Raw genomic sequence first — 24,550 nt, 5'->3', positions numbered from 1 at the left:
CTAGTTAGGATTTGATTTATAATCACTGTTGTATTGCGTATCAAATGTTACATATACGTTTCGAATGATGAAGCTTTACCTAAATAAATTTCAGTGCACTCTTTTGTTGGACTCACTGGTAACAAGTAAAATGCTACTTGAAGTTTGATTTGTATGTTTTGATCTTCACCAGATAATTAACACTAAATTTATAAAATGTTACGCTGAAATACAACGATATGACAGTAAATCAATTAGCTGAACACAAAATGATCAGCTCAGAAAACATTACTTCATCAATTAATAAAATTAACTTCCTTAACGAATAATAATTAAGGTCTACTAACAAAACATTGTACAGCAATGAAACTAACTGTCGACAAAAAAACTTACGTCATTCTTAGAAAGTAAGAAAGTGCCTTGAGTGAAGTTATCTTTTATCTTTGGGACGACTCTACAATTAAAATATTGAAACAAAAGTAAACGCAGATCAGGATAATGGTTGTGTCATTGAAGCGACATTAAAGTTTAAAGCCGGCCTGTCTCATGCATCATTGTGATCCTCTACTTTCCTCTTCAATTCATCCACTGTTTCTCCTTTCCCCTTCTCTGTTCTTCTCCTTATAATTCAAACTCATTTCTATTCTGCAGTGCACTGAGAGACTTAGAGCTTATGAATAAAACTAAATTTGAATTGCTAACCTTCCGTTTCTCAGCTCGCCGAATAATCCTTAATGATAACTGCGAGAAAGCGAGCATTAAAATAAGATACTTCAGCCAAATTTTTCAAGACTTACACCGTGCACTGCAAATATACGGTTTCTACATCAACACTCCCGGGAATACACCAGCACCGTAGCCCTTGATTGAATTTTACTCTCACAGAAACTCACTTTGAAAATCAACAAACTTTTCAAGGAAAATTTTAAGTTTTCCTATTTTAACAAGTAATGAAACTTTGCAAACGCGAAGAAAGAAACACTATTCATCTTTCTCTTATATTTCACGCACTGTTTCTTCAAGTATTTCTGAGTTTAAATGTAATTTTTAATTAACAGTTTCACAGCAGAAAAAAAATGCATATCTAATTAACTCTATTTCTTCCTGTATAAATTTACTACAGAAACAATTAGAAGAATTTTGATGAGTTCAACAATAAAATTAGCCTTTAGCTTATGCAAGGTAACTTTAATTTTAAATGTCCTTTTCCGGCTCCCAAAGGTACGAATTCGAATTCATTGAATGTTTATTAATTATATATTTTTTGAATATTTCAATCGAAGTCTCGGGTCGAGCGTTACATAAATCTGATTTATTGTCATTAAAAAAATAACTACACTTTGCTAAAAATCGGCACCGTAAGCTAAAGTTTAAGTTGAATTCCTCACAGCTTCTTAAAACCAACTGATTTCTAATTATCGTATCTCAAATGTTACTCAGCTGGATTTAGAACATTTAGAAAAAATACCAAAATATGTCATAAAGTCGGATAATAGTGACAGTAAGGAAATTGTATCTTTATGTTAGGTAAGAACAATCCACGCATCGCTACTTACTGATGCCACGTTTATGATTTTCTAACCTAATTTTCAATGCTAACAAGTAAGGGACCATATGGTTGTCGCACGAATCAGATGCAGACATACACCATCTGATTGAGCATGAAAAGATATGGAGAACACAGAAATTTAAGGTGCTAAGGGCCATACGGAGCGGAGCGAGGAAAGAGGAAACATTCAATGTCGGCAAAATTGAAAAAAGTCAGGAATGACGGGAAAAGTTAATTTCTTGCAAACAGGGAAAGAAAGTCAACCAAAAGAAAGAAACTAAACATAACAAGGGCATCAAGGACGAAGAAAGATCATAATCAGGGTTGCCATCCAGACCGCGGTGTTGCCAGCTCTGCATAACATTGATACGGAAGATATAACACAGTATAGCAATTCATGCACAAGGAAAAATATTAGTAACACAAAAGTCAATTGAAAAGACACGTGCGTAAAAAAGGATTAACGATAGTCGTGAGTGAATAATGTACATATTGGAGGACAAATATAGACATGCAAGTGAAGGGGGTACACCTGATAACACAGAAACGAAACTGTTTGGGAGCATCGTTCCGTGATGATGATGATGATCGTTCATCACAGATACGTTAGTGTTCTCCAGTATCAATGGGTGGCAACGTGAGAACTTTCTCCGCCTTCAGTCATTTGTTCATTACCAGTTTTACTCTAGGCGATTCCAAAAGATGATGCGCTTTGCGTTTTTCAAATGTGGCTACTCCAATGAACAACCTGGACAGTTTGAAACACCTTCCGCATATTGCTTTGAAAAAGGACTCACAGAGGAATACTGCAGAGACGCGTGTGACCAGCTTGCTTGTATCCGCTGTGCTCACTGCGAGAAATGTTTGTGTGTTGACCACGCATTCATTCGTGATCTTCACGTCAACTGCAATTAAACTACAAATTGTGCGTACTGTTCTCTATTTTCCTCCATTTGTATTCACGCAGGTGTAATATTCACTCACGACTACGTTAAACCTTTTTACGCACGTGTACAGAGTCTTTTCAATTGTCTTTTGTGTTACTAATGTTTTTCCTTATGCATGAATTGCTATACTATGTTATATCTTCCATATCAATGTTATGCAGAGCTGGCAACACTGCGGTCTGGATGGCAACCCTGATTATGATCTTTCTTCGTCCTTGATGCCCTTGTTATGTTTAGTTTCTTTCTTTTGGTTGACTTTCTTTCCCTGTTTGCAAGAAATTAACTTTTCCCGTCATTCCTGACTTTTTTCAATTTTGCCGACATTCAATGTTTCCTCTTTCCTCGCTCCGCTCCGTATGGCCCTTAGCACCTTAAATTTCTGTGTTCTCCATATCTTTTTATGCTCAATCAGATGGCGTATGTCTGCATCTGATTTGCGCGGCAACCATATGGTCCCTTACTTGTAAGTCAACACCGAAAATTTAATTCACCTCAATTCTAAAATCATTACATTAAGAAACGCATGGTTCAAGTTTTATCAGCATTCACTAATAGAACCATACATCTTATTTACAATAATCTTAATATATGTATCCTTACCTAGTCCATTACAAGTGCTACATAACTAAATTTTCTTGTCTCTTGAAAAATATATCTATATAGTTTGCGTCTATACAGTAGCTTGTACGATACGCATGATGTCATCAACTATACAAATAGTTATGTGCGTCATTTACCTATTACGCACGAACTCCAGGAGGATGAACACAATTAAATAAGTAGGATAACGTATATCTACCAATTTGTTTTTCAATAGGATCGTCCCTTTGTAGTCTATAGAAAAAATTAATAATTAGGGATACATTATTACCCAAGCAATATTTGTTTCTGTGTTATTTTATAAAGCAAACGATGTGTTGTGTGTCACTAGTGATCGTACTATAAAACAACTTTTAAGTGGAATTCTCTTGGGTATAACTACACCGTGTTTACAGGACAGTAAAACCAAAATTAGATTTTGGATTGTATTTGAGTTTCGCGTCCTGTTCAACAGCGAAGCTGTGTGAGACATGGACTTACAACCTAACGTGGGATCCGAACCACGTAAGTTCCCGCCGGAATCGGAACCCGGCTTTCCTAGAACAAAGAAAAAGACGCTATCCACATAACCTGAGAGAGATAAAAACCAGAATTGTTTAAGCATTCTATCTTTCTTTGTATCATTATTAAATTACTTTGTTTCTGTAGTTTAATAATCTCTCTTAACACTGAGAACATATGAAATGTGGACCAACAATTTGGCATGGACTCGCACATGAATTCCTACCGGAAATCTCGTGAAGGCAAGAACGACAGCAGTTTAATCACGAGGAAATTAGTTACATTTTCATTACTGCATTAACCAATAATATAAAAATGCTACTTCCATGCTACGATTATTTATTCTCTATAACAAATAATTACAATAGTACTGTATGTATTTTGTTGTGTTTCAATAATAATATAACTAACTCCAGTTTCGGTAGTCCTGGAGTAACTATGCTGAATATTAAAACTCAAAAATCTTATCTGCCGTGGAGTGATATTTCAAATAAAACACGAGTAAATGCATGCGTAAAACTGAGCATACATTGTGCTCATAACCCACGTAAAAATCACTAATTACAGACATCAAATGAGCTGGGGTAATTCTTCACCCTCTGATCGATTTCAACCCTAGGAAATACGGTAATTTTGAACTCTTTTTTTTTAAACTTTGTTTCATAGACATAATTCTGAAATTTACAAGAAAGTTCACCTAAATATTTTCTTATAATTAAACAGATTAATAAAAATTGTAAATTGATCCACATTCAACTGACTGATTTCAATCACAAGCAGTAAGGCCCACTGAAAGAAAAGTCTCAAAGGAAGTACACGCCCATTTGGTAAATTTTATTTTTTTTACTTAAATGAAAAAAAAAAGTTTGTAAAAGATTAATTCTTTCGTTGTTACTCGGTGCAACCCCAAGCAACAAGAGTAATTTCTATCTTTAAAAAATCATGAAAATAAGTTATTTATAGAAAGAAAAAAATCATTATGACTAGATTTTTTTAGACAAGATTTAAATTATGCTCTTTATTCTTCACTGGATTTCAATTCAAGTAATAGGTTGATTGATAGACTGATTTGTTACTGGGGACGACGCAGGTCTGTGGTTATGTATCCCCGTCAATTCCAAGAAGCCAATGAAAGACATTCTCCTCATAAAAAAATCTTCCAAAATAAAAACAACGATCAAAAATCAGGAGCGGCTCCTCTAATGTAGTCAAAAAGTCACCTGCCTTTCCAATTAATAGGAAAAAAATATTTAAAAGGAAAAAAAAAACAATTATGGACTCTCACTTATTCCTGTATACGAATAGAGAAAGACCAATCAAAAAGTTATAGTTACTGTAATATGGAGTCTGCAACCCTAATTGATGTCCACGATAGCTACTACAACATAGCATACATAAGTCACAAATTTTGCTCACGTGTTTTCGCTTGACTATTTCTAGGTTCGTCCGCCTAAAAGAGCAAACCTCTAAACGCCTGCACTTAGTTAACAATATAATCTCACTATTTCGTGACTAAAAACTTCTCTTTCCTACGTCCTTGTAACAGGCGGGAGAAAAGGAAATAGGCCGGAGCCTCAGCTCTGTGGTGACGTACGATCCAGACGATGAAAGTGTGAGATATTTTTTCCCCTTCTCGCACAAAAAAAAAGTCTGACACACATTGTTTCGAGAACGAGAAAGACTACGCAGTAATCTCCATGCTTTGTGAAGCTCCTATATAATTTACTAGTGTACTTTATAATTTCTTAATTTAATTGTTTGATGTATGTCTAAGTACATTATTTTGCAAGCACTTAACAAAGAAATGAATATTTCCGATCTACATTTTGAATTGGTTTTCATGAATAATGCTCAGTGTAATATTTAAAATGAAGTTCAGTTATTCTGAATACAAGACTTGTACTGGATATATGATATGCAATGGTAAATTCTTTATGATTTTTCCTGTAATATTTGTGTTTTACGTCAAAACTTAAAGAATACCTTTAAAGTGACAAATAACTGGACACCTTAAAGTGGGAGAGGGGTGGTGTAGTCAGTGTCTGTGCCACTGCCGATGTGACTTCTCTCTTACAGAACTCTGGAGACGCCACAATCAAAAATAAAACTTTTAAGAAGTGTAAACTCAAAACAAATCCAATGAAATCATAAACTAATGGAACAAACTATTTTATAAAATAGAAACAGATACCATGAAAAAGCTACGGATGGCAGAAAATTCTCTAAAGGAGAGAGAAAATTCTCTCTTTCATCAAAATCTAATAATTTTGGCAAAACATGCCGTGGAAAATAGTTTTATCAGTTTATATACAGTATATGTGCATATTTTCAAATTTTCTTTCTTCTTCCCTCCCTTATTGCTGTGTAGCATACCTAATTGCTAGTGACTCTTGCAATACAATTAACTGCGAAGCCACATAGAAATTATGTAACAAGCTGGCATTAAAATTGTACAACTCTAGGAATATTATCGTAGAATAGACAGACAAAACACACAAATGGAAAAACTCATTCCCGCTTTCCGCTTTTTATATTAAAAATCATTTATCATGAGTAATATTAATAATAATGCCGACTTTATTTTGAGGAATGCGTACAGTTTATAAACAAAAATATAGCACTTGTAAAAATACTATATAAAACTTGATACAAAATGCTGCAATAAAATAATAATTATAGTGAATTATAAATCAATTGTAAAGCTAGCAGTTTAGAGCCCTTGTCTGAAAGTAAAGATATAGAAACTATTTAATTCAATATTATTTTAACATCAAGATCTACTAAAAAAAAATTGTCAATCTCAATAATACTATTTTATTAACAATGTAATTAAAGTTCAATTTAAAACAAATTAGTTTAACTTTCACGGCCAACAAGCTAAAATATATAATTTTATCACTTAGTTAAAATATACTGGAGACAGGGCCGGATCCAGGATTTTCTGATGGGGGGCCCCAATAACTACTAAAATAACAAATCACACTGACACTTCAAAGTGACATGTGACAATTCTTTACTCCTGAGAACGTTGATGCATAGAATAGAGGGGGCTATTTTGAAAAGGGTCGCAAGTGGAATGCTTCTTCTCTCCTCCCGGCTTCTGTTTTCTTTCCTACTTGAGAAATGTTACCTTGTTTTGCTAGGTGAATCCTTTTCCTTCAACCTACAGAAAATTCACTTAAACTATTACTTTTGCAACACTCCGGTTTCTTTCAAGGCCTAAATGGAAACACGACGGCAGAAAGTTTCGGAAGATGTTGGTATTTTCATTACTAGCTTCTCATTTTAGTTAGTGTACGTTTACTACCAAGGGGGTGCACTCCCCCTAAATCCAGCCCTAACTGCAGATATAAATTTATTAAAGATTGGCAAATGTCATAAATTTAATATATTCGTTAATCCATGTGACAGACACTAAGATTTTTAAAGTATATGATATGGTCTATTTAAATTATAACAACTTGTGAGTCCTTTTAGTATCTCAGTTTTCGAATTTGACGGGATAAATATAGAATGATTTCTCCTTTTATAATTTAGTACTCCTGTATCTATGTTTTCTAGACAATATTTACTACAGTAATTATTTTAGAATATCATTTGAATAAATAATTTATTGATCATTTTCTTCTATCAAATAGACTCAGTTTCCGATAGTTTACCCAATATTCATAATTAAGAGAATAAATCTTCTAAAGGATTGATTATAAATCCTTTAACTTTTCTTGTCCTTTTAACGTATCATTTACATGACTTTCAAATTTCAGTTGCCTGTCATTTGTTCTTCTATTATTATTATTATTATTCTTTCTATCATTCGTCTCTAAAAACAATAGCAGGGTTTTTACTTATTTAGCAAACTCAAATTCACTGACTTTTCCAGGTTTTTCAGGTCACGATTCACAAATTTTCAGCTCAATATATAATGCTAAAAGAAGCAAATTATATTTCCCGGCCAGGGGGTTTCACATCTCCTATGTATATATATATATATATATATATATATATATATATATATATATATATATATATATATATATATATATATGTGTGTGTGTGTGTGTGTGTGTGTGTGTGTGCGAGAGAGAGAGAGAGAGAGAGAGAGAGAAGGTAGGGAAGTTTTGCAAAACAAACTAATTATTTTCTAAAATATACCCTACCAAACAGCCAGCTAAAGCAGAGAGAGAAATGGGTTGTTCTTTGATATAAAAATATGTACTTAAATTTCCCTCACTTTTTAAGGTTTTCCAGCTTGATGGGAACTGGGAACCCTGAATAATAATAATAATAATAATAATAATAATAATAATAATAATAATAATAATAATAATAATAATAATAATAATAATAAGAAGAAGAAGAAGAAGAAGAAGAAGAAGAACAATAATGGCATCATCTAAAACGAACCATTTCATAAAGAAATGAATGTGAAAATTTGTAAGTCATAATAAAAGACAAAATTTGATATATGGTAAGTGAGGAAGAAAAAATGCTATGCCTAGAGACGTTTTTCCGTTTTGCCTCCAAAGTTTCTATTTAATTCCACTACGCTGCTACCACAGTCTTAACGTGTCTCTAAAAATATCACAAATAAATTGTTCTTTACAGAATACACACCCCAATATTACTGTTGTAATCCGTCGTCACGGCAAAAGCCATTAACCAAGGTACAAAGAGAAATTCTATATAAATCCTCTCCATCTTTCCATTTCTCGACCATGTCTCCAATCTCGGAAGATATCGCGAAACGACTCCATAGGGAGAAAGAATAAGGAAAGAAAAGTTTAAGAGGCGGACGTGAGCGTGGCAGCAGACGAGAGAAAACCTTGAACTCGAAACTCCAAATACAACAATCAAAAATTTCCTAAAGAAGCACTTTTCTCTCATCTACCTTCTGCGTGTAAATCAGTTTGCTGCAGACATGCATCGCTTCATATAATTGAGTAATGACTCTCAGACGTCGCGCGGAGCTTTAGTAGCAGAACAAACTTGAGTTTACGGCTCAAGAAGAATGATAGCAATTAATTTCAATCACACGCTCGGTGAAAAGTAACATGTTATAAGATCTTGTTAGCCACGAAATTACTATAAGTAATTGTTAAGGAATATACACATCTTTCTACGTTAGCAGAACTACTTACAGCAACTACTTTTAAAAAAAATAAAAAGTATCATTATTAAAAACATAATTTCAAATATTACATGAGAAAGCTAACAGAGAAACTTAGCAAGCTACACAATAAAGAGAGAAACAGCAACATGCATACTCACGATTACGAACCGAATACATTAGCAATATACCATCTTGTTCAGTGCTGAACTAAAGGCGTGCTCAGAAAAGACTAAATATTAACCAACAGTAGATAAAGCTACATATATTGATGCACAGCGATTCGTACAGTAATGAGTGAATAACTGGGTGTCTGGAATATACGCGTATTTAGCATGCTATTTTTGAATGAAATATTTAAACCAATGTTTAAAATGCACACTGGTGAAAACATATTACAGAACAACCAAAAGAAAATTACGCCCAAAGTTGGTATGTACAGAGGAGGTGACGATACGAGGTAGTGACTCCAACAATGCATCCGTGAGACGTCATAAAATGTTACATACTGTTTAAAAATATCCACTACTAAGCTTAATAGCACGTGTAATTGCGTCGTTCGATCAGGTTGCTGGTACTACAGATTCTGAATGTCTAACAGAGTATAGATTCCTCGCTCGCTGTAGATGCTCGTTCCTGGAGACATGATCGTCAGGCGTCGTCCACCATGGCCCACGTGCTCGACAGAAATTAGGTCCCGAGTCTTACCAGGTCAGAATAGAAAGCTTGTATTAAATACTCTGAGCTTCCTTGTGATATGGAGACGCCACTTATCCTGTTGCAAACGTAAGGTTCCACAAGTTGTTCGAATAATGTTGGTTCCTTCAGTCCTGTTCTCCAACTCTCTAGCCATACTCATCTGACTGAACATCAACAGTACATGGGACATGTAGCTTATATCCTCATACCACGTGTGGGTCCTGTATGGTGATTCCGGACATACATGATTCGGGAAAAACACTTGCGTCACTAAATACCACCAGTCGCCCTTGTTCGACTCACCACTCGGTCTTTCTCGACACTACCGAAATGCAAGTTTCAGAATAGCCGTGCCAGCCGTACTGTCAGTTAGGACGAACCGAATAATCCTTTTGTTCAGGTGCTCCCCGGTGCATAGCGAAGACACTTGGACCATATCTGTAGTGGGAACCTCAAGCGTACCATCGTGCACCACGTAAGCCACCGGTGAACCGCAGAAAGGCATTAGTCTTGAAAATCACAGAATCTTAGCAAAACTTTTGGTAGATGTTGTAGGTATCTCTCGGGAACGAGTTTGTAGCATAATTCATAATGACTTGAACATGCGCAAGCTCTCGACAAAATAGGTTCTCAAAAATTTGTCAGCCACGAAAAGCGTGAAAGAGTGAGCGCATCAATACAAGCCATTTCCCATTTTGATCGCAATGCCGACTAACTTCTATCATGAATATTAGCCATGCATGAAATATGGTTGTTTGAAACAAAACAAAGTCAATGGAGTCGAGGCATTCAGGTTTTCTCGCTCCAAGAAGTTCAACAGACAGAAATCGGCTGGGAAAGTTTTTGCAACGTTCTTCGGGGATATGGATGGCGTCGTACTTATAGATAGGAGCACGAGTTTTTCGCACTAAGAATTTGAAAATTTCGCATTTCGTTTTTCATATTTCGCGTTTTGTCGCATTTTCCAAATAAAATTTCGCATTTTGTAGCTCTTGTGGAAAAGAATCCCTGACATTCAGAGATTACTATAAAAATAAACCATTAATTACCTAAAAACAAAACACACTGAATATTTCACTTGACAATGTCAATTTAATTTATAGAAAATTATATTTTTCAAATCAAACTGAGGAATATCAGTAATTAAACTTACTGAGTAGGAGTTTTGCTGTCTTCTGAAAATATAGGCACAAGTTGCATTTAATCATTAAATATAAGCATGCTACATGTCACTTATCATCAGTAGATACTTGGAAAAAAAAATCTCTCACAATTGGCATTGCTTGTTGGAAGCCACACATATATAAGTGCATTTACAACGAACTTCAATCATCACTTCGGAACTCCCATCCAGGTGCGATGGTGATAGCTAACGGGCAACATGTTCCCTATAGTCGTATCCGTATCACCCAAAATGCACAGTTCATGCCTTCCCTATATATACTTTGGTTCATGCCACGTTCTACTGTTCCGTCAGCGGAAAACTAGCGTTTCTGAAGTAATGAAAATGTATTTTTAAAATTTCGCGTTATATCGCGTATTGTTAAAAATTTCGCGCAAAACTGTCAAGTTTGCGTTTTATCGCGCAATGGAAACCAATGAAAATACACAAAGAAAATCATAAAATGTCAAGAAACTGAAAATTACTTAATTTTGACGCATTTCGTTTTATCGCGCATTGCGAAAAACTCGTGCCTCTACTTATAGACTACCTGTCCAAGAGTCAGACATTTAATGCGAGTATTACTCTGCATTATTTACAAATCTTAAAAAAATATATATATAAAATAAAAAAAATGGAAAGTGCAAGCCACGGTAAATTGATGAAATGAATTATGTTCCTTCAGAACAATGCCCCTGGTCCTTGAGCACTGCAAACAACTGATAGATAATGATCCACGGTTTCAATGTCTACATCCTCCTCCCAATTCTTTAGGTCTAGTTCAGTGAGACTATTATTTATTTTCCGAACTCAAATAACGCTTGAAAGAACATCATTTTAGATCTGATAAGGTGCCTAGTACGAGAAATAGTCTTCAGATAATAATAATAATAATAATAATAATAATAATAATAATAATAATAATAATAATAATAATAATAATAATAATAATAATAATAATAATAATAATAATAATAATAAAACCGGTCTGCAAAAATTGGAGCATCGCAAAAGGGGGAAGTGTATTCAATTTCGGGGGAGCATGCAGCATAACTGTAAAATTTCATCATTCAATGTACACACCTTCTGGGTTCGGCTACGAACTTTTTAGCACCACCTTGTAAACCATCAGAATATTTAACCAAGTACTCTGAGCAACAAGACTCCTGGAAAAGATTCTTCAGAACACCACAAGTCACGTTATGGCATGAAGTTTATTGTTGAGCAAGTCAGGAGTTGAAAACTGAAGATAAATAAATCACGACTATATTACGTTAAGCTAGATCTTGAGTACTCCATCTCAGTTGGAATAAAAATTGGAATTATTAACTGGTGTGCCTTAACATTTAGCTTGACTTCTTTTCTTTTCCCGATGCTATATGGAACATTGACGTAAGTTAAAAATAGAATCTGAAACACACACTCCAAGATATCGGAACCAATTTCGCGTACGAAAAAGGCTAAACATTTGGCCCACAAGGAGCTTACTATCAACATTGCCAGGAACGTGAGACAGTCGCCATCAAGACAAACACACACTTCTGGCTACCAACTGTACAGGTGATACTATAGACTCGGGATCATACTTTGGATTCAATTACAGATAGCGAAGTATTACTATTAAAAAGTCGTAAAAGATATCTACAAAATCGGATTAATCGATCTTGAAAAGCAGATCGTTCCATTCATATTCCCTAATCACCACAGACAATAAGTGATGTTCAAAACTGTCATAGATGAAGATTTAAAATGTCACACATCCTCTATTAAATATAAAGATGTTAGAGGAGAGAACAAGTCAACATCAACTCAAGACAGAATTGTTATTCATTAAATTTGGTGTCCTTGCTTGAATCTTTCGTCATCGATCCGACTTGTACAACATAAACTGCTGGAGTAACTTAATTAATTATTAAACCAAGAAACTAGGTTTGGAAAGCGCAACAAACAGTGAACGGAGAATTCCCAAGTTCAACTACGAACTATAAAGTTTTCAGTTTTCATGATGCAGTGACCTTTCAGAAAGATCCAACGTTAGGTCTATTATAAGCGTAGTACTACAAAAGCGGAAAACGAGCTCTCTTGTGGTTATATGGTTAGCGGACGTCCCTTTGCCACGGGAGAACCGAGTTCTATTCCCGCTGGGAGGGCATGCTGTTTCATTTTACGTTAAGCTAAAGATCCGTATCTCGTACAGCCTAGGTTCTGAAAGGAACACTAAATCCCAAAGTATCTAAAACAGAAAAGGGAAATAAATCAATATTTCACCATGATGATAAATTCATACATCCAGTAACAATACACAACTGATTGTTTAATACAACTAGTTTCAGCGTTGTTTAGTACAAGTTGTTTCACTCAAGCCTTCGTCCTGCTGTAGTTAAAATGGTGCTTCATTAAGAGGCCCCATCACGGCGAAATTAAAATACAACAACTAATTTTACGTTGAAATATCTTTAAATAGATAAAAGATAATCGAAAAGTGGAACAAGATCGCCACAGACAACATTTTACGAGATACCGTTATCACGAATCACTCATCTACATTCGATTTCCAGCAATTTAGAAAATAGGCATTTATTTTCACGTTTCTAAATGGCTGCAAACGGAAAGCTACTAGGTGACTCGTGATAACGGTATAATATTGTCTAGGACGATTTTGTTCCACATTTCGATTATCTTTTATATTTTTGAAGATATCACATAATTACTGTAAAATTAACGGTATTTTAATTTCGAAGTGGCTAGGCCTCTTAAAAAGTATAATTGTTCCCATTTCTTCTTCTTCTTCTTCTTCTTCTTCTTCTTCTTCTTATTATTATTATTATTATTATTATTATTATTATTATTATTATTATTATTATTATTATTATTATTATTATTATTATTATTTTAAATATTTATTTTGCTCACCAACTACCTTATACTCCATAATTCTTTTTAATGCAATTATTCAAGGATTTCGAAACATAGGCAAGCAATATTGCTGGTAGTGTGACGTACTGACTGAGACGTTTGTAATTTACTATTAGGATTCTCCATGGAACAACCGATATTTGATAAACACTGTAAATATACAATACTTTAATTCTGAGGTATTAAAACTGTAATTTATTAGATGCACACCAACTGCTGCAGGTTCCCCTAAATTCAGGTTAATAAACTTTTATCAATTCAATAAACTGCATTATTTCGAGGCCGAGTAATATGATTAATTTATTATATACTCAATATTTTATACCCACCAATAGAAGAACTGTATAAAAAAATCTTTTATTGGAATTTCCATATTCATAGTTCGTTGGATTTCCTTTTCAATGACCTTTTATGTTTACAAACACGAATCCTGAAAGAAAAAATGTAACAAACATCTAAGAAAACTTTCACATTCTGCTGTGAATGTGTACCTAATGTTCCGTATTTATTATTTGTTCGAGTGGATTCTGATGATTTTCAGCCGCTGTCCATCAACCAGAAGCCAACTATTTCACTATCAACTTCGTAAAAGCAAAAACATAAGCAAGGAACACAAAAACTGTCAACTTCTGGATGCATTACTTCGCGCTTACCGAAAAACCTAATCACCGTCAGCCGGATGTTTTTGAGCAATGATCAGGTATAAAATATGTGAATCTTGACACACTGACGATGTCACAACTATTGGCCATTATGGCACTCAAGAATGATTGCATAGGTAACTGGATTTTTACGTCTCTTCACATCCGAGGCTATATAAGACGAAACCTACTGTTTAAAGTGGGATTCTAACCATTGCTAGGGTTTTCGGATCTTGCATTACACACATATATATACAAAAAGAGTGAGTGAGTGAGTAGGGGGTTAATGGGGACGTCAGCTACGAGGCTATATATCCCCGTCACGATTAATTAGGTTGCTCAGAACTGCATTATTAAAAATGAAAAGAACTAAAACCAACAGTGTTCAGAAAGACGAAAGTTCATCTAAAGAATAAGGAAAAAAACAAAGCTAAATAAGATAAAATAATAAGTTAAAAGAGATAACAATAACAATATATAGAAAAACAACACTAAAAACGAGAGACAAGATAAAAATTTAGCAACAACAAAAAAATTATACAAGCTTAAACTGCTCAGAGAACGTGAGCAACTCCAATGGCAGATACGAACTTAAGTGCCCGGCTAACAATATCACTATTATCCCCCAAGGCACAGGCAAGTAAACAAGGCAGTCCAAATTGTTCTCTGAGATCCGAGTATTCAGGACATTCAACAATAATGTGCTGAATACTTATATACAAAAACAAAGCATGTGTATTAACCACTTTGTTATGAAGACGCACGGCATTCAGAGTGACTTCATCTACTTCACGCGAAAGTAATTTACCACATCATTAATGGATTAATTAAGAAGAGTAACAAAAGATAGCTTTCTTCCTTCAACAGCCTACCTGCAAGGGTAAGTCGAGGCTTCTTCAATAGAGAAGCCTATAGCCAGTTTATTTTCAAAGACCAATAGAAAATAAAACGTTATGTTGTGAACATAGGATAAAAAGTATTATTTCGCTTATTATAGACCTGGGTAGTATTATTAGTAATGATATGAAGTCTGAACGTGAAATGAAAACAGGGATAAGAATGATGAAAGAAGCTTTTAGAAGGAAGAAAAATTTATTTTGTGGACCTTGAATAAAGAGTTGAGAAAAACACTCATAAAATGCTTCATGTGAAATATATGGGTCAGAAACATGGATACTGTGCAAAAATGATTAAAAACAAATGGGAGCTTTCCAAATGTGAGTGTGGAGAAGAATTGAATTAGCAGGGTCGAGTGGAAAACGAATGAGAGGGTGTTAGAAATGATAGGGGAGAAGAGAACAATTTTATATATTATTATAAAGAGGAAGAGAAATTGGTTGGGACATTGGCTAAAAAGGAACTGTATCATGAGGAATGTGCTAGAGGGTATGGTGGCAAGAAAAAGAGGGAGGGAGCGAAGGACACTACAATTAATGGACGATATCAAAACAGAAAAATCGTACGTGAAGACGAAGAGGTTAGCGGAAAACCGTGGAGAATGGAAGCTTCTCAGCTGCGGCAAGTGATCTGCCAATAATTGCAGAATACCTATGATGATATACACCTAGTGATCGTTTAGTTCACTCGAACTAAGAGCAGAATAAACAATTTAAGAATAATGAGTTAGATTCTAAGAAAAATAAATATAATTGTGCCAAGCGTAAGGGAATATACGAATATTTACTTGTTAATCAAAGGAATTTGCGAAGCAGACGAAAAGAAAAACTAAAAATAATGCAACTATAGTGGTACATGATGGAAATTTTCCGAATTTTATATATATATATATATATATATATATATATATATATATATATTTAAGGCGAGTAAATTAAGCTGAACTTTTTATTAGATTCTTAGGGGGTAATGAGGATGTCAGCAACGAAGCTATGTGCTACTTATGACTTATGTCCACGTTTCTAGCGATTCGTGCCACTATGTGCTTTGACACTACCGGAGAACCACTGCATGCGGGATCAACAGGTATTATATGCGCCCGACCCAAATTCAAATACAAAGTAATTTACATTCAATGATGAAGATATGCAGTTCCTGATATTACAAGCTCTTACCTACGCTCTCATCTTTTCATAATCTCACCACGTCTCCGACTTCTTTGAATGCACTTAGATAATGTTTGAAAATTTTACACTACGTCACTGTTTGCATACGTAACTTTTGAAATTTCGAATAGGGCCAACAAAACTGCAAACCCTACAGCACTAATTCGACTATATCGCTGCATCACAGCAGGTTCGGATACAAATAATTATGCTGACTTCAACTCGTGTGTGGGTAAGGGCCGCAGTGGCTCACTGGCAGAGCGCTGACCTCTGATGCATGGAGTCCTTGATTCGATCCCAGCTCGCGTCTAGTAAGCTTTGCGGTGGACAAACACCGTATGTGTGGGTTTTCTTGGGGTTCTCCCGTTTCCACCTACTTTCTTCATTCCGCCATTTCATTTATTCTTCTCATCATCACCGTCTCCTTTAGCCTAGCAGGCATAAGTGTGGGACGTAAAAGATTTCATTTCACTTTTCCACACTCTATATTAATTTAAGTGGTAATTTTCCATATATAGCCCTACAGAGGGTTGATTAATTCGTGTGTCAATTTCATTTGTTCACTGTGCAAAAGTGGTATGAGGTAAAGCCATGGAATTTGGTGTAAGTTGAGACGAAGGACATAAGTTTCGTTTCGCCATAGAAGCATGTCACTTGCACTAAAGATTGAAGAGATATAGGGTCAAAGGTCAAATTTCGATTTTTTTTCCCCTTATGGGATTGCAATGGTAAATTCTGAGAGACCCTGAAAAATCGTAAATCGAAGTAATAACAAAGAAAAAGCTGTATGGTATGATTCTACGTCGCAAGTCGACCAAATATTCGTCAATGAAGTGCTATGGTCAGAGGTCACGGTCAGATCAAGGTCGTAGGTCATCTTGACAGCCCATTTGAATACACTGAAAACAACGCAATGTCCGTACTTCATGTCAAATGGGTTCTCAAGGTGACCTGTGACCTTGATCTAACAGAGACCTCTGACCATAACACTTCATTGACGCATATTTGATCGGCTTGCGACACATAGAATCATACCATACAGCTTTTTCTTTGTTGTCACTTCGATTTACGTTTCTTGAGACTCTTTCAGTATTTACCATTGCCATCCCATAAGGAAAAAATCGAAATTTGACCTTTGACCCTATGTCTCTTCAATCTTTAGTACAAGTGACATACTTTTATGGCGAAACAAAACTTATGGCTTTCGTCTAAAGTTACACCAAATTGCACGACTTTACCTCATACCACTTTTGTACAGTGAACAAATGAAATTGACACACGAATTAATCAACCCTATATATATATATATATATATATATATATATATATATATATATATATATATATATATATATTAGTTCTAAATCGGACTTATAGATACTTCGGATTTTAGGCACTCACCTTTGTATTTCTCTAATATGCTGCTTGAATATTGCGAAGTTTGCTTGTTAACATCGGCCCATGGTCGCTGGATGTTCGGTACTTAAGATTCTACTCATTATTATTATCGGTATCATTAAGTCAAAATAAGTAAGTGTGTCGCGATATTGTGGCGTTCAGTAAAGTATGTCGTCGGTCAAACATGTTGGGAACCACTCCAATAGGGTATAAAAAAATTAAACATTAAATCAATGTGATGTAGAAAATATTTACCTAAAATTGTCATTTCTTTGGTTGACCCACAGATAATTATGAGAATCACCATCCCTACATATGCACTCCAATGCAAGTGGAAAAGAAAACGTAGCTTTTAAAAATCTATTTGGAAACCTGTTAAACTGCAATTTCGTACCTATTTCTAATCAAAGTGACAATTTTAAATTATAATGGGCATAGTATAGTGGAGGATATTTGTAAGTTTTACACAGGAAATTTCTGTAAAGAACAGCAGCACAAAATGGGAAACATGTACAAAAAGCACGGAAACACTCACTGAGCACCAGCAGCACACCTGCGAGACCAATTAACATTATCACATGGCATGTGACCTGAATTGTAATGTTGCATATTGCATTATTATTCGAGTCGTTTGCTTGCACTTCTCTTGCATATGTGGGATAATTTGATCACTTATTTGCTCTACTATCTGTTACTGCTCATACCATCAATCAACTGATTTCTTGATATTACCTATACAACGTAGAAAATATGACCTAAAAGTAATGGTCGTATACATCGAGACAATAATTTGTTAACGCTGTGGAGTATAAGTGGCATTGATTTTGTTGTTTCATACTACTACTATAGTAAGATTTACTATATTTTGGATCTTACTCTAAGTAACGGTGCTCATTCCCCCCCCCCAAAAAAAATTACCATTCCTCCCAAAAATGTACTGTAAGGGTAAATGCATGCCGAAGTTACATCGCGATCGAAGTCGAAGTCGCGGTCGCTACCTCGATGTCTAGGTCGCGGTGGATGAATGGTGCACATAGCGAGGAGGTCGCACCCTCGCTGTTAAGTTCTCAGTTTAAGGAGAAACCCTGCTACGACGCATATGAAATTATTCCGTCAGTGCTTAAAAATTACTGCGAAACCACATTTTGAAATTGAAAGGAACAAAAAGTTTATAAATAGGGATGGACGCGAGACGAGATATGAGAAATGCCAAAGTCTCATATCTTGTTTCGCAAAAATATTCGAAAAAATGAAATGAAATATTTAAGTTTTACGTCCCACGCTTATATCGGCTAGGCTAACGGAGACGGTGATGATGAGTAATGAATAAAATGGTGGAATGAAGAAAGTGGAAGGAAACGCGAGAACCCTGAGGAAATCCACGCAGACCGTGTTTGTCCACCACAAAGTTCACTTGACAGGGGCTGGGATCGAACCCGGGACCTCAAGCACCAGAGGTGAGCCTCCTACCACTGAGCCACCGCGGTCCCTGTTTTGTCAATTGAAATCCCTTCTTCGACTCAAATAATAGAGAGGGTATTTCTAGAATGCACAAATAGTGCACTCGTATTACTGGACAGATGTCTTAATGGAATAGGAAGAAAATATACAACTAAATCTTTACAATACTTAATGTGAAAATATTAAGTTTCTTTCCTTCGCGCTTACAGCTGGATTTGTATTTGCTTCGAAACTGAATATTCCAACAATATTAACAATCATTACGAATATTATGATATAATGATACTAATCTCGAAGCAGTTATCTGCTCCCTCCATGAAAGAGGACATTTCCCGCTTTCCTCACAACCGCCCGGACTATTTTTAGATCTAAAGCAGAAGATATGGGTAAAAGAGAAGAATGTCTGATAACTCTAAGCCAAAGCATTAGTGCATGCCACTATGGAAAATATCATCTAAATATCCACTAATTTTCTATATATAAACTAAATGAGACTCAAATATAACAATTAGTTTTCCTGAATTAGACAATTCAATTCACATCTATAATTAATTTCTTGGAGGACAATTAATATACCAGCCAGAGATATAACATGAACAAATCAAGACAACGTGAGGTGAAGAGGTACTTAACTGATTACTATAGCCAAGGTTACAGAATGACAGAATCTTTTGCACACATTTCATGACACTGTAACAACTTTTTGTATTTGTTATGGTTTTATATTTGTTATTTACCCATCACGGATCTCACATCGAGTAAGATAACAACCAATGCATTCTTGAAGAAGCTGGAAAGACAATGATCTACCAAGTGCAGAATTTGGAATGACTCTGATTCTTGATGTCTCAACACAGCTAACAATGAAATCATTGTTTATCAATTTGTGATTTGAAATTGTCTGACTTCTCTTTATTTAAGTTAATGCCCTCTTACAAGTGAATAACCTCTGAGCATAAGAAATTTCACGTTGGTAAAATCCAAATTAATATTTTATTAAAATTAAATCAATTACAGTATTATAAATTTATACGTACGATTATGATAATGTGATCTAAATAGAGATGAAATGGATTTTTTAAAAATATTTTAACATGTCTGTATTACATCGATTATGCATAAAAATAAAATTGATTTGTCTGTGTAGGAATTTGAGATTAACAAAAGAAAGAAAAAAGCAATGGCAGTTTTACATTTTTTTTCAATTTATTTCAAAAATAAATGTTCCTGAAAACAAGTATTTTCTTTTCATACCCATCATACATACAGAAGAGAAAAAGAGCATTATTAAACATGTTTCCAAAAGGAATACACCCTTCAAAACGGATTATACAATTTTTATGATAGATCTGAAGGTTTTAATTACGGTATCAATTTAGGAATGATTGAACACAATGGCAATTGGAACACAGTGTCAATCAATGTGTGCACTTTTCGATTACAATACTGAATGGAAATTTAACCATTTATCTAATAATTCCCACTGTTTTATGCATCCGTGTCGAATATCGTTCATTAAATTGAACTGCGTTATTTTCTCGTCACACTCATGCGATTAGCTGCAAACATTTGCACTGAATTTGACAAAGCTAAGAACATTGATGGATTTTCGTATTCACACAAATTAAGCTACATCTCAGAGAAGCAATACAAATCATACACAAAAACAGCAAAATTATGTTATTTTTCATTACACCAAAAATATTACAGTACAAAAAATAAATTTACTTTCGAATATACTTTTGAATTAGTGTGTTTCCTCTACGTTAATTTCATGTACAACAGATGATCCTTCTTACTTAAGTTCCTTGTCTATGAAAATTCTATTTATTTATTTCTGTTCTTTTAATTTCATAGTTTAATTGAATTTCACTTTATTTTTGCTGAGACTAAGTTATTGTATTTTGTGAGTGAACCTGATTAGCTAATTTGTTAGACCTATCATTACTATAATCACGATAATTACTATAGTCTGCCAACAGCAGCAATTCACTTGCTGCAAATTTACAACTCTTCAGACCCTCTACTGAATTCTTCAATTTCATTGCATTCTACTAAAATTTTGTGAGGGTACGTAGTCACTAAATAAGCAATACAAACATTATAATACAAAACGCGAATTACTTTCGAATACAGGAAATTGAGTTGATAATGAGTTGAACGTTCCTTTCAGTAGTGAGGCTATATGAGACGGGACCTACTGATTAACGTGGAATCCGAACCACATGATCGACTACAGAAAGGAAACAAAAGTAGAAGAACTATTATTTTATAATATAATCACTAGTTTAGTTATCATATACATATTCAGATTTTGAAATGAAAACTTCTCTGAATTCTACGAATAATTTCTCGTAGCATGGACCTTAAGTCAAATTCCTGAAGGTGAACATAGGGCTGTTCCGATAATCGAGTAATCGATAACAATTCGATAAAATTTCAAAACCGTTTCATCGATAAAGAATTTTAATTTTATCGAATTATCGAACTTTCGAGACTCCCGAAATGTTCGGGATTCTCGAAATGATCGAGACTCCCGAAATGTTCGAGACTCTCGAAATGTTCGAGACTCCCGAAATGCTCGAGACTCTCGAAATGTTCGAGACTCTCGGAATGATCGAGACTCCCGAAATGTTCGAGACTCTCGAAATGTTCGGGATTCCCAAAATGTTCGAGACTCTTGAAGTGTTCGAGGCACTCGAAATGTAAGAAACATTAGACAACTTCGAGACACTCGAACTCTTCGAGAGTCTCGAATTGTTTGAAAGCAGTAAATACAGAAATATATCAATATGATCGCATTTGTCGAGTCGCTTGAATATTTTGAAAAGTTCGGGATTATCGGAGTATTCGGAAGAAACAATGAATTCGAGGTTATCATAGTTGTATATAATATGTATTATATATATGCAGAGTGTTCATTTTAAAACTTCTCTCCTTAGCAATGAAGTGAAGGAAAAGTTTCTTCCCCACAGATCTGTATAAGGTTTAAGCAGTCTGTCAGAAGAGAGAAAGAGGAAGAGAAAACATGCATCGCCTGAATGGAATTGGAATCCAAGACACCATTAGTCTACTAATAGTCACTTTGCCGATTGCGCCAATAACGGGGCAGGCAGGAAAATAATTTTACATATAATTTCGAGGGTTTAACTTAAAGTTCTGTATAGAGACAACTACTGATATAGCTAGAGATAAGGAAATTCGATAAGGCTGAAGACTTATCAAACTTCCGTTTCGAAAATTTACTATCTGGCGCTCGAATGCCTTCGAGTATTTGAGATTGTCGTGAAACAAACCTTGAGAATTTTGGGTGCGAAGCTCCCTATTACAGGCCGTCCTGTCTGTCTGTTTGCATGTGGCATCCGACGATAACTTTCGAACGGATTGTCCGATTTTGATGGAACTCATTTTAAAATGCTCTCGTTTGCTTTCACCAGACACCTATTGTTTTGGTTGCCATACGACAAGGGGATTTTTCCCGAATTCAAGTATTTGTTCTTACTTTGGACGTAGGCGTGTGAAAGCTACGAAAACTTTCGAATGAATTGTCCGATTTTAAAGGGGATTGGTCTAATTGCATATGTTGCTCTTGGTTACTTTACGATATGTGATTTTGTACATAAGATGCCGTGCGGCTCTGGGCATTACCAACCTCAGATTCAATGCATACCTGGGAGGGGGGATGCGGCCGAAGCGTGGTACCACATTCATCTACGAATGAGGGCACATTCCCTACATGCTCTCATGGTATGGTGCTATGCACAAGGGAGAACTTTACATATGACAGAACGAAGACTAAAGGAGAATGAAATGAAGTGAAATCTTAGTTTAATGACCTACTATTATGTCTGTTAGGCTAAGGTAGAAGTATGATTAAGGCAAGTGAATGATGATGGAATAATTGGTGGAATGTGAATGTGGAAGGAAACGGGAGTACGCCGAGAAAACCCACGGACACGATGTTGTAAACCACAAACTTACTTGGTCGGGGATCGAACCAGGGAGGGATGAAGGGGAAAGGGGAGAAAAACACATATCCTCTGACTTACATTTCAATGGCTCTGATTCAATTTCCATATTAAATTAAAATAATTTATTCCGATCACTTCTTAAGGAAAAATAGAAAACATTATTTCGTCAAGAGTTCTCTCAACTGCTTCGTATATTGTTGCAAACAGACTTTCAAAGAAAGATGGTCGTGCAGTTACTTGCATCGCAGCTGTTGAAAGAAATATTAGACCCTATCTCTCCTGTCGTGTCCTGCATACAATAGACTACTTATCACTGTTTCTTTCTTTTCCGAAACAAGAAGCCAATGTCTTTGAAATCGATTGCGATTACATTGCACTTCGGTTGTAATCAGATTTTTCTATGGGAAACAAGGTTATACTGGTAATTCAAGCTGAAACGGTGCTGGAAAGTGTGTTTAAGATACTGTAGTAAAAATGTCAGCGAAAAGATCATGTGGGATATTTGGATCATTCTGAAACTTGGATATTTGGATAGGGCACATACTAGTTCTTAAATAAAATCTTGACCCGACTACGGTAGATCCTATAGTATTGGAGCTATGGACCTATAAAGTTCATTTATTCATGTTTTCGGCAGCCTATAACTCTAAAAGGAAGCATTTGTGCACCCAAGTTGGTCTATACTTTTTGTTTTATCTTGATCTCAGGATAGGGTTGCCATATTTTGAAATTAGAAATGCGGGGGATTTTAAACCATAAGTACTGATGCGAACTTGTGTATTACAAATACTGACGGTCCTTCTGACCATTTTTTTAGTGATTTCTTTGTTAAGTGACACTTCCAATGTACTTTTCTAACAAAACTAAAGAAAATTTAGTTTTTGCCTTTAATGTTTTATTAAGTTCAACAAATGTGAGTCTCGAATTGTAAAGTAAGTATTAAATAAGTATTACAATAAAATATATCTAATAAGGATATCTGTAAGACACGTTAAAAAAAGCAAGCGATTCACGGCAGATGATGTTCATACGGTTTTATCTCTAAGGAATACAAAATAATTTCTAAACTTTTATCGTAAGAAAGCTAAAACATATTTAGGAGTTTTGGTCCATCTCTTATAAAATTTCTAATCATTTTCAAAGATTTATACTTGAAATCATACTAACATACGAAAATACCACAGTTTCACAATATATGAAATACAGTATAAACATTTTAAAAGAAAAAATACTAATAATGAATCTAATCTAAACAAAATGCTAAGGATACCGTAGGTTCAATTTGCAATCATTTCTGAATATATAAAGACTAGTTGAACATATAGATTACGTAACAACATAGACGTGTTCAGTTGAACTGGACAGAATGTTATCAAATAAATACGTATCCATGAGATCATACATTAGTATTCATGGGTTGAACCAAAATGTGTATGATTATGCCAAATTTTTTACATTTTTCATTCCCTTTAACTTCCTTTAAAAAATCTCGATTGCATAAAATCTTATCATAAAATTCTACGCATGATACGTCTTTCATATTGTACAAAACCAGT

At 34.9% G+C, this 24,550-nt stretch overlaps 1 protein-coding gene across 3 annotated transcripts in view; it reads left to right on the top strand.

The window, feature by feature from the left end:
* The window catches only part of LOC145686492 (uncharacterized), a 225,287-nt gene that overhangs the window by 90,145 nt on the left and 110,592 nt on the right, over positions 1-24,550 (top strand). The window lies entirely within an intron of this gene.

Source organism: Thermobia domestica, chromosome 5 (assembly GCF_964235325.1).
Source record: "Thermobia domestica chromosome 5, izTheDome1.hap1.1, whole genome shotgun sequence".
NCBI lineage: Eukaryota > Metazoa > Arthropoda > Insecta > Zygentoma > Lepismatidae > Thermobia > Thermobia domestica.
Note: the sequence above shows the minus strand (reverse complement) of the source record. Positions and strands in the feature narration are given on the sequence as shown.